Source organism: Mus caroli, chromosome 3 (genome assembly GCF_900094665.2).
Source record: "Mus caroli chromosome 3, CAROLI_EIJ_v1.1, whole genome shotgun sequence".
Taxonomy (NCBI): Eukaryota; Metazoa; Chordata; class Mammalia; order Rodentia; family Muridae; genus Mus; species Mus caroli.
The window spans coordinates 90,393,533-90,408,501 of NC_034572.1; the positions used below are offsets into that span (position 1 = coordinate 90,393,533).

Here is a 14,969-nt window from a genome sequence, read left to right on the forward strand (position 1 = left end):
ATGCCCTCTTCTGGTGTGTCTGAAGACAGCTACAGTGATGACGAGGTGGAGCGTCTGTAGAGGAGTCCAATAAATCTAAACAACTAAACTAGACAGAAATTGCAGTATTGAGACTGGAGTTTTTAATATATGGAAACATCCAGAAACTAAGTCTTCAAGCCAAAATTCGATTGTGTCTGTCTTGATTCTGCCCCTGTATTGTCTTTAATTTTAATTCCTCTTATTTCTTCCATAATTAGACTTTTACCTCGTTCACCCACAGACTGATTATCTCATAAACCGGAGACAAACACCGAAGCAACCATTTGAAGTTAAAAATTGAAGACTGGGGCTGGTGAGATGGCTCAGCGGTTAAGAGTGCCGACTGCTCTTCCAAAGGTCCTGAGTTCAAATCCCAGCAACCATATGGTGGCTCACAACCATCCATAACAAAATCTGATGCCCTCTTCTGGAGTGTCTGAAGACAGCTACAGTGTACTTACATATAATAAAATAAATAAATAAATAAATATTAAAAAAAAATTGAAGACTGGGGATCAGAAATAAGAGGCTGGTGAAGAAGAGCCTGGAAGAGCAGGTTTCCGAGTAGAACAGGGTCAGGAGAATCAGACGCTTATGGTTTTCTCTAGTATAGTTCTTATAGAAAAGCATTTGTTTTTAATGTGTTAACTGCTTTTAGATCATAGGAAAGCACATATCTTGTTAAATTAGATTATGCTGCCCTTCAAAGCTAGATACTTGAGAAGCATTGGTGGTTCAGTGGTAGAATTCTCGCCTCCCACGTGGGAGATCCGGGTTCAATTCCCGGCCAATGCAAAATCTCCCTTTTCAAAATTTCTTAAGCTTCCAATTAGCAGCACTGTGTCTCCAACTTACAAAACAGCCCATTAGATTTGCTCTTGGACCAGACCAGAGTTCAACTTTACGATGGTGTACATGAGTAGAACTTGATTCAGACACCTCAAATGATTGTTTTCTTCCAACAAAACCTTAGAAATCCCAAAAGCTAGAAGGTTCATGATTCCAGCTGGACCTTGGGCTGGCCAATGGGAGAGCAGCTGCAGGAGGAGGACCTGGGCAGATCCAGAGCCCTGGAAACCCAGACAAGAGGTCGAGGGTGGGGGTTGGGGAGGAGGTTGACCCTGGACATAAGAAGCCACTCACCACGGTTAGCATCTGTACTCTCCGGCCCTTTGGAGTTTGAAGAAGGAAATAGTCTATATTCCTAGCAATACCCGCCAACAGAGTCGACCCGAGATCTATACTCTTTTTTTTTTTTTTTTAAGATTTATTTATTGATTATATGTAAGTACACTGTAGCTGTCTTCAGACATTCCAGAAGAGGGAGTCAGATCTCGTTACGGATGGTTGTGAGCCACCATGTGGTTGCTGGGATTTGAACTCCGGACCTTTGGAAGAGCAGTCGGGTGCTCTTACCCACTGAGCCATCTCACCAGCCCGAGATCTATACTCTTAATAAGAAAAAAACAAAACAACAACAACAACAAAAAAAACGGATTTTGAGGTTTGTTTATACTTCTTAGAACTTGGGGAGGCTTCATGAAAAGTGAACAACAGAAATAAGGTTCTGGGTGAAACGACTCAGTAGGGTGGAGGAGCTTGTCATCAAATGTTGGCGATCTAAGTTCAGTCCTGGGAACCCCACGGTGGAAGGCAAAAACTGACCTCTGCCCTTCCCTCACCTGCCCCTAAACAAATACGCACAAGCATATACAAACAACAAATAAGATTTTAAAAGCTTTCTTATTTAAACAAACAAAGTAATGTGAGTGAAATAAACCCTCCTGGACCGGCTCCTAATCCCAGCCTTCATCACAGCAACTGAAATCAAACTAACAGGAAAACCAACCTCAAGACAATACAGTAAAATTCAGATTTTAAGAGAAAGAAAACAGCCTCCAGTCCTCTGGGCAATGCCGGGGAGTTACAAAAGAATTTCGTGCACCAGGTCAAGGCCATAAAGGAAAGGCATCCACTTTAGTTTCTCTGTCTTTAGTCGTGCACCAGGTCAAGGCCATAAAGGAAAGGCATCCACTTTAGTTTCTCTGTCTCTAGTTTGGAACAGCATTTTCAGACATTATGCAAAGAGATTGCAAGCCAGGGATATTACACCCGACTGGCCTCTTGCAGGTTCCAGGGCAGAGAGCCCTGGAACTCTGACACTTCACGCTAAGCCCCAGAGGCACGGTTGCCACAATCTGACCCAGACCTTGGCAGCCAAGGCAGAAGTTGCTCTTCTCTGCCTGCTGTGGGAAGCCCTTATTCTTGAGCACCTCCTGCGAGTTTCTTGCCCGCCTGTCTAGTTCTACTGAGCCTTGGAAACGCCCCGCTTGCCTCGTGTTCCTAGGATACAACCAGTGAGCTGTAGTGTAAAGCTGGCTCCTGCAGGACAGACGTGCCCACTGCTTGTGCTATCTACTCGGTTCTGATGTCATCTGTGGGACTGTGGGTGTTAGGCGAATCTGCCGCTGTGGGTATAAATTCCCTCACTGCGTTTGAGTTCACTGTCTCTGTACTAGAACATTTAATGCAAGTCTGACCAGTGCTGCCTCCTTAGGGTTGCTTGACTACGTGATGGGTTTGTTCCCCACTGTGAATGGTGGTAGTTTCTGAGGAGACTCTGGCCAGCTTGAGTGTGGTAAGCATGACTCAGACAGGCCTTGTCTTTCTCCTCCACTCTCTCCGCCTTGCTAAAAATCATTAGATTACACTCCTGAAGCTGGCCACCATGGTCTATTCCCTTATTTGGCCACTTCATCCCCCTGAGGCTGACTACCAAGGCCTGCTATCAAAGTACTGAAGTCCAGCAATCAAAAGCCCTCTTTAGCTCACCTAATTCATACGCCCAATCCTCTTGTGCCTTTATAAACTGCCATTTGCCTATGTGCCACATCTGTCTCCTCTCTATCCAGAGGCAGTCCTGTGTCCCAGTCCAGGACAAATACCCCTGCCCCCTCTACTTTGTTCTCTTTCCCTTCTCCCTCATCCTCTGTCTCCTGTCTTATTCCCTGCTTCCCTCTCTCCTTTGTGCTGAGAACATAGTCTTGGGGGTCCCAAGCCAATACTTTTCCTTTCAGTTTTGCTTAAAAGGGCAGGAATCCGTGGTGTGTCCTAAAGAACAGGCACCATGAAGCTAAAACCAGCCTCCTCGGAAACCAGAAGTGCCCAGTCGCTGTTGAACAGAAATCCTGTCTCTTCGGCCTTACTTCCAAGGAGCATGGTCGCAGGTGGGCAGCCACTAAACTTAAATGGCAATCATCTCTCCGTGTGCGGTCTATGAATTCCAGATGTCTAAAATTATCTTTATTTGAAAAAAAAATACTGTGAGTTCTTTTGGACACAGAAATGATTTCTGATGGGTTTTATAGGAATTCGAGGTATGAAAGAATAGCAACACATCAGAAAAAGCTGAGTTTCCCATACACAAACTACACTACATACATATATACATATGTATATATGTATATACTTATATAGTTCTAAATACAACCAGCTTTTGATTGCTGGACTTCAGTACTTTGATAGCAGGCCTTGGTAGTCAGCCTCAGGGGGATGAAGTGGCCGAATAAGGGAATAGTACACTACAGTCCCTTTAAGCAGGGCCCCTTTTAAGTGTGTTATTGATGGAACTTACGGTAAAACTGAGCTGGTTGTATTTAGAACTATATAAGTATATACATATATACATCTGTATAGATGTACACAAACACACAAATGCATGTTACAGCAATAAATGAAAAAAAAATAGGCCATGAATATGAAAGAGAGCAAGCAGGACTATATGGGAGGGTTTGCGGGGGAGGAAAGGGGAGGGAAATTTTATGCAATTATAATCTCAAAAAATAAAATAAAATAAGTAATGAAAATATTGCCAAAGACCATTATTAAAAATCACAACCAATCAAAATGCAAAATTGTGGAGCCCAGTGGATACGGTCCCAGTGGCTACATCCACAAAACACTCTCACATCTAAGGCCCAGGGAACGTTGTGAAGAGGAAACACAAAGATTGGAAGAGTCAGAGAATCAGGGAGCTTGCCGTGAGATTGTGTCGCCTAGAAATGTCAGAAGCTAGACCCATAATATCTCACCAACATGACTGCACAAACATGAGCTGAGCAAGTCCAATACACATGCCAAAGTGGACAGGAGAGCTAACAAGACCGACCCTACACAAAGAACTACAGGCGACTAAGAAATTCTGGGGCTCTGAGATCCTTTCCCAGAGAAGAGTACGCCAATTGGTTATCCCGTGCCAAATGTCAGCCCTGAAAACATACAAACGAGTAACATTATCCAGAAATGAGCAGGTTGTTCTCATGTATTTAGAAGTATATGTACATATGCAATACACGTGTGTATGTATCTGTAACAACAATTTTTTAAAAGTCCATAAATTTAAAAGAGAGTAAGAAGGAGTTATATGGGAAAGTTTGGATAGGAAAATGATGAAATTTCATGATAATCTCGACCAAAAAAATGTTTAAGAGAGAGAGAGAGAGAGATCTTGATTTAGGTCATACATGCACAGAGCCGGTGGCGGACCTGTCACAGGGCGACGCGAGGCTTCTGAGCCTGGGCGCGCTAAGAACGCAGTTCAGTTCAGTTTTAGTAGGACGGACTCAAAGCACAGGCTTCAAAGGAGAAGAACAATTGTATTCGTCGCTCTAAACTCCAGATTTTCAAGGCACTGGAACTGACCCAGGAGTTTTGCAACGGCTGATACTGGCTAGCCCAACAACTCACTCTCCATGAGCATACAGGTACCAGCATTTCTGTGTCTCTGTGGCGCAATCGGTTAGCGCGTTTGGCTGTTAACTGAGAGGTTGGTGGTTCAAGCCCACCCAGGGACGTCGTGTGGTTTTTATTATATATGTCAGAGGCTGTTTTCTCCACGACGAGTCATTCTTATGGTCTTTTATCCTAACAAAAAATTGTTCTAGGGAATTTGAGAAGCCAACTGTAATCTGGAGCAGGGGGACCAGAGACAAGAGTACCGATACTGTTTTGGTTTTGTTTGTCAACTGTAAAGCGAGGATAATAATACGTACTATATTATCCACAGGACACACTGGCTTTAGTAACTGCTCCATTCCATGCTACCAGGAAAGGCAAAATTCATCATTATCATGCTTGCTTAATATTCCTGAGTCCTAGGTTGATTCCCCCGCCCCTCCCTGGGACAGGTCTGCCACGTGGCTCTGCGCAGGTAGGACCTAGGTCAAGTTAGCACCCAGGCAGCCCCAATAGAACTCATTAAATCAGTAAAAAAATTTTTTTTTCCTTTTAAACTCCCTCCTGATCCCTGGAGAGTTACTGCAAGACTGGAGTTATGGCTGAGAGGATAGAGATGTGTGTTGCTATTGCAGAGGAACCAAGTTCGGTTTACCAGCCTGTCACCTGTAGTATCTGTGCTCACATATGCAAATCCCTTTTTAAAAGTCTAGTGACTCCGCTTCTCTTCCTCCGTTGTCGCATTATTTATCCCTATACGAGTTGTTTTTTAAATTCAGCTGTTCCTGCGCTTCTTTTGCTCACACAGTGCTACCACAGACATTCTCTTACAAATACTCTGCCAGTTGTACAAGTATTGCTGAGAATCTGAACCCTAGGCTTACAAATGCTATGCATCGGAGACTATAGTATATGTACTTCTAAGCAATCAACCTTATAAAATAACTTTCCAGAAATGTGGAACCAATTTATTTCATTAAATCAAAAAAAAAAATCTTCATACTCCTGATAGTGTGGTAAACTACAAACTATAGAAATACATCCAGGAATGGCGTGGTTGTTCTTCTGTGAAGTGAGAAGGATATCTCCCTGTCTGGTCATCAGATAACATCTCCAAGACATTTTATATAATTGTGATTATTTCTCTGGTGACCTGGTCAACCAGGGATAGAGGGGCCTGGTCAGAATGACTTCTTAAAGAGCTCTGTGCCCAGCATCTTCCCCCAAGGAGAAAAACCTCGCTCGCTGACCCCTGATGTTTGTGCCTCCTCTCTGTCTGCTGTGGGCAACAGGAGAGAATTGGTAGAATGTGCTCTGTTCTTCAGCATTTTCCAGAAGGATGGAGCAGACTTCCACCTAGCTACATGTTGATCAATCAATATTTAATTTAAGATGTTGGTTCACATCATTGTGGCAAATCAAAGGTTAAAGGTATGAATCCCAGCAAATGAGTCCTGGAAGAATTTTGGTTTAACTGGGTCTTCTAGAACAGGTAACGTAGTATTATAATTATGTTATATAATAAATACAATTGACTCCCTCTTTGGGAAGGTCCACCTGTTTTTATTAAGTCCTTCAGCTGATTGGATAAAGCCCATTCACGTTCTGCTTCACTTAGCATATACCAATGTAAAAGTTGATCTCATTTAAAATACACTCTTGCCTAGTCTATATAGTGAGTTCAGGATGGCCAGGACTATGTAGAGGACCCCTGTTTTAAAACAAACAAACAAACAAACAAAAACAAAACAAACAAACAAAAAACAAACCTAAGTAAGTAATTTAATTGAATATACCTTTGCCAAAACATCTAGCATCATGTTGGACCAAAAATCTTTATATGATGACCTAGACAGTCTAGCTGGCTATGATATTGTCTTTATGTTATCCCTCAATTGGAGGGAGTGCTGTTTCTATATGAATTCTCTATCTGAGACAGATGATAGTCAATAGACTCCCACACCTGTTTACACCCTGTGTAGAAACAGCCACACCAAACTTGTTCCTTTATCTGTTGATTTTTAGCTATTTGAGTTCATTTTCATTACTTTTTTTTTTTTTTTTTGAGTCAAGGTTTCTCTGTGGAGCCCTGACTGTCCTAAAACTCACTCTATAGACCAGACTGGTCTTAAACTCAGAGATTCTCCTGTCTCTGCCTCCTGAGTGCTGGGATCAAAGGTGTACACCACCCCTCTCCCCGAGCCTTTGGGTTTTCGACTCTAAGAGCTGTTATTAGACAATAACTTTTTATCTCTACCTGTATACTGCAGATTCTTTTTCACCCATCAGTGGTGTACATATGGATTTCTGGTTTGATTTTATGAAATGAACATCTAGGGATGCTCTTTCTGCTGAGCAGTGGCTAGCAGTGTTCCTTTCTCTGTTAGGTGACACATGACAGCTAAAGGCAATCTATGGGTCTGTTTGGATTGGCAGTTGATTTGTTCTGAGGTATTTGTTATGTTTTGGTTTTGGTACTTCCTGGTATTTGACTCTGCTGTGTAGAAAGAAAAGTGATTCATATTTTATCTGATATTGGATAAAAATTCTAGGGGCCCAGTAGGTGTCAGTATATATATATATGTATATATATAACACGAACACTCTCCAGTCACACTAGGGGCCCAGTAGGTGTCAGTATATATATATGTATATATATAACACGAACACTCTCCAGTCACACTCTTCTCCCTTAAGAACACTAGCTTCAATACAGCCCTCTACCTGAAGGTGATCTTAAAGGAGAGAGTGCCCCTGGCTTCCAATAGCTACTATGTTAGTACAGTGAAGTTCCCAAGTGTTTGAATAACTTTACAATAGTTTAAAGTGTGCTGCAGGAAGGAGGGAAGAGAGACTCTGTCATTATATGGCAGTGAGTGAATATAAGGTCTGCCTCAGGGATCCCCAGAGGATAAAATGAGAGCTTCTGGCAGCTATGGAAGGAGCAAAGAATTAACAAGCATTTGTATAATAATTAATTACAATTTGAGAGAAGGTTTAGTTACTAATACAATTAGTTCTCTCAAAGCACCCATTAATTTTAAGGGGTTTTGTTGGAGGAATATAAATTAGTTTCTGAGTGAAGATAGCTTACTTTTCAAAGTTTGTTCATGATCTGGCCGACCTACTGCTTCCAGGTTTTGCATAGCGGGGCCGAGGCACTGCTTAGAGGGAAGGTGTGTCCGAACAAAACTTTATTCCATGATGTGGAAGCAAAAACGAGAGAAAAAGAATGAGGTTGAGATCCAGTGTTCCCATCAAGGGGTGGATCTCCAGTGGCCATAAGACCTCATCTCCATTTTCCTCTCCCATAAACCACGGCTAGAAACTAAGAGCAAGACTGTTTTTTGAGGTAGGGCTTCTCTATGTACCTCTGTCCGTCCTGGAACTCATATCACCATGCCTGCCTGAGACGAAGACTTTTTAACATGGAGCCTTTGAGAGACACTTAAGATCTGAACTACTGTGAGTAACCCAACCACTTTCTGATGATCACAAAATCAGCAGCCGCCTGGACCATGGGCACAGCCACCTAGGCAGCAGTCTAATGTCTAAAATAGAAACTAGTTTCTCTTCCTTGTTATGCTGAGGATAAAACCCAGAGCTTTGTACTTAACAAGTACCCTGTGGGGGCTGGTGAGATGGCTCAGTGAGTAAGAGCACCTGACTGCTCTTCCAAAGGTCCGGAGTTCAAATCCCAGCAACCACATGGTGGCTCACAACCATCCATAATGAGATCTGACTCCCTCCATGTGAGGAGTGTATCTGAAGACAGCTACAGTGTATTTACATATAATCAATCAATAAATAAATCTTTAAAAAAAAAACCAAAACAAAAGTACCCTGTGGTGGTTTGATAGCCCCCCCCCCCCAATAGTCTCACGTGTTTGAATGCTTGGCCCATAGGGATATAGGGAGTGGTCTCATTGGAGTAGGTGTGGCCTTGTTGGAGGAAGTGTGTCACTGTGGAGGTAGGATTTGCGATCTTTGGTCAAGCTCTGCTCAGTGTGACACAGAGTCTCCTTCTGTTGCTGATAGAACCTAGTGGGGAAACCCCCCACTCAATTCCCGATTCGTAATTACATGTATGTAATTACATGAGGACCGACATGCATCCCACACAGGAGATAACGAATGTAGGCCACGAGGCTCGAAAAAAGCTAGGGGCTTTTATGGGGTAAGGGGCTTATGTGGAATTCAGCATAGCGACACACTCTTGGCTTATTCAAACATCAGCAGAAAAATCACATGTACGTGCAGGGTGTCAGAGTTCTGTGAGTTGCCCTGTTATGTCCTCACATTCCTCTTATCTTAATGGTCAAGGTGTTCCCAGGAATGTTTTAACTACAGGGCATACTCGGGTTTGTTTTTCTTTTTTTCTCAGCCCCAGGCAGCCTCTAGGCTCACAAACAACCAGCAATTTCTGAGTACTTTATATAGGACTTACAGGTCTTGAAATTTCATCTTTCTTTCATTGCCTGTGGATCAAGACATAGAGCTCTCAGCTCCTTCTCCACCAGCATGCTTCCTGCCATGATGATAATGGACTAGACCTCTGAAACTGTGAGCCAGCCCCAATTAAATGCTTTCTTTTATCAGAGTCGCTGTGGTCAGGATGTCTCATCATGGCAATGGAAACCTAAGGCACCCCCTACCCGCCATCTCACTCTGGAATCCAACCAACCTCAGACTCATAGACTTCCTGCCTCCACTTCAGAGGGCTGAGATTAGAGTGTGCACCACGATGCTTAGCTTCTCTTCAGAACCTAATGTGGGCTAGTCCCCCTTCAACCGTGTACAACAAACGGGCTGAGTTTCCAGGCTTCTGTCTCCACCAGCACCCTGCCCATCTGATCCCAGTTCTTCTGTATGCCTGTCTGTCATTTCTTTGGTCCCAAAGCTGTGCTGACTGCAGTAGTGGGCCTGGCTGACCTCAAACTCAAAGATCTGTATGCCTCTGCCTCCCGAGTGCTGCGAAGACCTGCACCACCACACTCAGCTCTATCCATAATTCTTCATTTCACCAGTTTTTAGTGTACTAGAATTTCTGCTCTGGTTCATAATTCTTTTTCATATTTATTTTTACTATTTATTTGTGAGTGTCTGTTAGGTGCACATGCCTGCAAGTTCCCACAGAGGACAGAAGGTGCTGGGTCCTCTGGAGCTGTGGGTGTAAGTGCTGGGCACTGAACTAAACTCTGGTCCTCTGCAAGAGCAGCAAGCACTCTTAACAACGGTGCCCCTGATTGGCCCCCGCTTATTCTGAAAGTAGAACGTAATAGATCTCTCGCTCTTTTCCCCTAAATAACAAAACAGCTCAAGTATTAAGACACTCCACAGGTTATCTCATCAAGCAATAGTAAAATTGTCTAAGTGAAGTTGCCCATTACTGGTTAACTGATTGCTAATTCTATTTAGATGGTTTATTAAAAAAAAAAAAAAAAAAAAAACAGGTTGATTTATGGAATTGGCACAAAATAAAGAATGGAAATCAGATCCATTTGTCAGGAGCATGGCTTTGCTGGGAATTGAACAGTGGTTCTCTGAGCAGATGTTCTATAACCGCTGAGCACCCCACCAACATTTGTTTAGTAGTTAACTGTGCAAACAGAAAGGACTTAATTGGATCAACAAGTTAATCAAAAGCTCACTGGGAGCGGACGTGGTCTCCCACGCCTTTAATCCCAGAACTAGGGCAGAGGCAAGAGAATCTCTTGAGTTAGAAAGACCAGCATGGTCTACAGAGGGAGTTCCAGGACAGCCAGGGCTACCTAGAGAAACCTTGACTTCAAAAACAAAACAAACAAATAAACAAAAGCTTAGTGTGGGGGCACACACCTTTAATTGCACCGCTGGGGAAGCAGAGGCAGGAGAATCTCCGTGAGTTCAAGGCCAGCCTGGTCTACATAATGAACTCCAGCATGGGGGGGAGCGGGTGGGGGGGGGGATGTTGAGAGACCCTGGGGGAGGGGGAGGGGGGAAGGGGAGAGGTAGGCACTCCAGAGAGGGCTTATTGGGTGCCCAGGTCCAGGAACCCAGACTTGGGTAACCCCACCATACCAATGTCCCAACCCAGTGTCAGTTTCGTGATGTTTCTGTAGAAGAGAACCCAGAAAACGACAGGTAAATACATCAAGAGCCTTTTAAAGAACAGCGGCGGAGGCCCGCGGCAGGCAGGCAGGCAGGTTGGAGCCGCGCAGGGACACCCCTGCGGTAGGGCTGCCCGACTCCTGTACTCCGACTTGGAGAAGACGGGCGTCCGTTCGTCCATACCCAAAAGAGTCGGCCACAAGGATGTTGGGACCTGGGGGGTGGCCACGAGCGGCCAGTTAGGGGTAAGAGACGGTGCAAGGTGACTTGTCCCTGGGCCTTCAACGCCCCAGCACTGCGCAAACGAGAAAGTCCAACAGGCCCGGGACCGGGCAGCGAAAGATAGGGGCGTGATGTCACTCCTGGGTGGCTGACGGGGCGGGGTTATGCAGATGAGAGTCGCGCAGGGGCTGCGGCGTCCGCAGCCGCCGGGGAAACGCGAGGGATTTCTCGCGCGGCGTGGGAGAGAACGCGGGTCGCCAGATGTCAGCGGAGCGCCGAGACAGCGTGTGCGCCGAGGGAGGCCCGAGATCGGGCGGGGCGAAGTGACCGTGTGTAAAGAGTGCAGGGGCGGCGGGTGTGAGCCGGGGCCGGGCGCCAGGAAAGCATACTTACCTGGCAGGGGAGATACCATGATCACGAAGGTGGTTTTCCCAGGGCGAGGCTCACCCATTGCACTTTGGGGTGTGCTGACCCCTGCGATTTCCCCAAATGCGGGAAACTCGACTGCATAATTTGTGGTAGTGGGGGAGCTGCGTTCGCGCGCTCCCCTGATATTTGATAGTCTAAAGACATTTATCTTTTTTTGTGTACATACACTGTGTGTGTCCCTTGCGTTTTGAGGATTCCCTGGGGTTTGTTTTGTAACCTGAATATTTGCTCATACTTTAATTAATCTAAAAGGGACACGCAAATCTAGACACTTACTCCTCTCGACCTTTGAGGTTATACATAAGTACACTGTAACTGAATCAGATCTCACTAAGGACTCACTGAGATTTGAACTCAGAACTTTAGAAGAGCAGTCAGTGTTCTTACCCGCTGAGCCATCTCACCTACAAGCATCCTTTTCAAGCAAGCTTTTAAGTTGTTAACAAAATGCTTCACCTGCCAACCAGGCTATATCAGATCTTAGAGAAGGGACCAGAAAAGGGGAATGATTGAATCTACTACTCAGTCTGAGGAAGGAGTTTCTCCCATGTTTTTCTTATAACAGGCAAGATGGTGGCCACACACTTTTTTTGTTTTTTGGAGACAGGGTTTCTCTGTGTAGCCTTGGCTATCCTGAAATTCACTCTGTAGACCTGTCCTCAAACTCACAGAGGGTTTAGCTAACTTTAGGCTGTGACTATCTGGAGGTGAGGGGAAGAACACTATGATGGACATTTTCTGCACCCACTATAACATGTGCACTTGATTCCCTGAGGAGGGAAGGCCTGTATCTTCTTGAGCTTCACTAGGGGAAGGCCGAACCTCAGGACTTCACTCATTCACAGTTTCCTCTGATCCCACAACTCGCTCTGCGTTTTCTCTAAGTTAACAGGGTGAGCTGTGTATCACATGTACTCTTGGCAACTTCTTCCATTTTTAGTAAGTATTGTGTGTGGCAAAGAGGAAGATGGTCCCTCAGAGACTGGTGGGAATGGACATGGACAACTCACATTTATTGAGTGCTATATTTCCATCAAACTTAAAGCAAATTTACATATCACAACTTCAAGTAATTTAATTCTGTAGCTGACATTTTATTAATGATAACAGAATATAAATAGTTTAAGTAAATTGCCAACTACTGTGTAGTTTGTTGGTGCAGAATCAAGATTTAGGTCCAGAACTGTATCCTGACCCCTCCCATATCCCCCCACTGGCCTTGTAGCCCAAGGATGGATTGATCTCCTGATACCCTGATGAAGAACACCACCACATCCAGCTTTAAGATCCGCATTTATTTCTACTCTAGGAAAGGGCTTAGCGAGTAAAATCCATTAAATTAGTTTTCACTTTTTCAACAAATACATATAAATACATGTGGAATGTTTTATGTGGCAGACATGTGTAGTCATTTATAGGTAAATAAGGCAATCCTTTTTCAAGCAAAGATACTCAACACTATGTAAACATTGCACTTAAGAGCATTTGTCTCCTGGCGTGGTGGCACAGGCCTTTAATCCCAGCACTCGGGAGGCAGAGGCAGGTGGATTTCTGAGTTTACAAAATGAGTTTCAGGACAGTCAGGGATATACAAAGAAACCCTGTCTCGAAAAAACAAAAAGAGCATTTATCATTGTTATGTGTTATTCATTACCTGAAAACTAAGACTAAATGATAAACCCAAATAATGAATGATAAGTGCACCAAAGCTCAGAAACGATCTCACAGGCACACCGACCAGACACACAGCCTTAACAAAGAACATTGCAATGTCTGGAGTGTCCACAAGTGGCAGAGGTTGTTACCTTGTCAGGGACACATCTCACAACTGACCTCTGCAAGGTCACACTGCAGAAGAGACACGAAGGATGCAGGGAGAGACCGGGGTGAGAAGGAGGGGAGACCTTGAAGACCTCAGGAACCCTTAAAGGAGTCTGAGGGATGAAGGAACTTAGACAACCTGGATAGGTGCAGCAAGGTTTGGCTCCGGGAGCCTGAACTGATCTCCAAGCTTTATGCTCGATACACCTGCACTCTTCCAGTCCTGGGTGCTCATTTTTCTTGTGGTCCTGTGAAAAATCGAAGGCACTGCTGTTTTCCTCTGAGCCTTTTCTTTCAATTGTCTATCAACTTTTGTCTACACAATGCCCCCTTTTGTGAACTCTTAATTTTGAGCAAAGGCTGGCAGAGGCACTGGAGATCTGTTTAACACCAGACTCTAGATTTACCCTGGAGTTGGCTGAATTGTCCTATTGTTACCTGTTTCCTTTGATCTTGTGGGTCTGTTGTCTAGAATCAGGCAGAGGTTGGACAGGCGGGGTACCATTCGAGATGCTCCTGTCTGAGGCAGAACTGCATACTGCCGCCATTCCAGCCTGCAGAGCCTCCTGCCAAGTCTCTATGGAATCTGCAGGGTGGGCGGGGCAAGTAGGCACACCTGACTCTGTGGTCTTTGGGCACCCATTGCCCTTCCCACTTCTGTACCAGAATGGATATCTGCCCACTTAGTCTTGTCTTTGTTATACTCCCCAAAAGATCTAGACACGACTGATGGTCTAGATGGATGTGGGAGGGGGAAGATAGGCTGTGAAAGATGGGAGAGAAAAGTCGACATTTCACCATTTAAAGCTACCAGGAAGTCTCTGGCTACGGAGGATGAGAGGTGGGGTCTCTCCCAAGGAAAACAGGATTGGAGAAAATGGACCAACTCCTTGAGATCAGTTCAGACTCAGCTTATCTCCACCCTTCTGGCAATTTGCTGTAAGGTGAATTGTAATGGGTCAAGAATCGCACTTCATAACTAGTTGAACAGGGAAATCACAACAGCAGCAGCAACAACAACAAGAAGATGCTTCCAAAATTGAAAAGAATAGGGGGAGCTGGAGAGATGGTTAAGAGCACTGACTGCTCCTGAGGTCCTGAGTTCAATTCCCAGCAACCACATGGTGGCTCACAACCATCTGTAATAAGATCTGAAGCCCTCTTTCTGGTGTGTCTGAAGACAGCTACAGTGTACTAAAATAAATAAGTAAAATTTTTAAAAAATTGTAAAGAATAAACTAAACCTGTGGTTCGAAAAAGTACCTCACGACCAAAGAAGTTCCCAAGTCTGAGTTAGCGATGCCCAGAGTCTCCAGTGGTTTATACTTGACCTGGTCATGGGGGGAGCCTCAAACGAATGCAATCCACGCTGCGGACGCACGGCTTGGCTTGGGTTGATATTTGGTTAAAAACAAAAACAAGCAAACAAACAAAAAACCAAAGATCTTAACTTGTAAGGTGATTAAGTACTGGACTTTGAGTTGCACAACAGCCGGGACCCGAGGGGCCCCTCTGGGTCCTGGGTCGGAGACACTGAATCAGGGCTTGTGAAGGCAAGTCACTCGAAGTCTGGGGAGGAAGCAGCAACAAAGGAAACCTAGAGCGCAGTGGCAAAGGAAGAGCCCTACACTTCTGAGTGGAATAGACACAAC

General features: G+C 44.6%; 3 non-coding genes across 3 annotated transcripts; all 3 read left to right on the forward strand.

The window, feature by feature from the left end:
* The first annotated feature begins 745 nt into the window (after positions 1-745).
* Positions 746-816, forward strand: Trnag-ccc. The gene has a single exon. It is a non-coding gene; the product is annotated as a tRNA-Gly (tRNA).
* Positions 817-4,800: 3,984 nt separating this feature from the next.
* Positions 4,801-4,874, forward strand: Trnan-guu. The gene has a single exon. It is a non-coding gene; the product is annotated as a tRNA-Asn (tRNA).
* A 6,578-nt stretch (positions 4,875-11,452) lies between these two features.
* On the forward strand, positions 11,453-11,618 carry LOC115030662. The gene has a single exon (XR_003836268.1). It is a non-coding gene; the product is annotated as a U1 spliceosomal RNA (small nuclear RNA).
* The last annotated feature ends 3,351 nt before the right edge of the window (positions 11,619-14,969 follow it).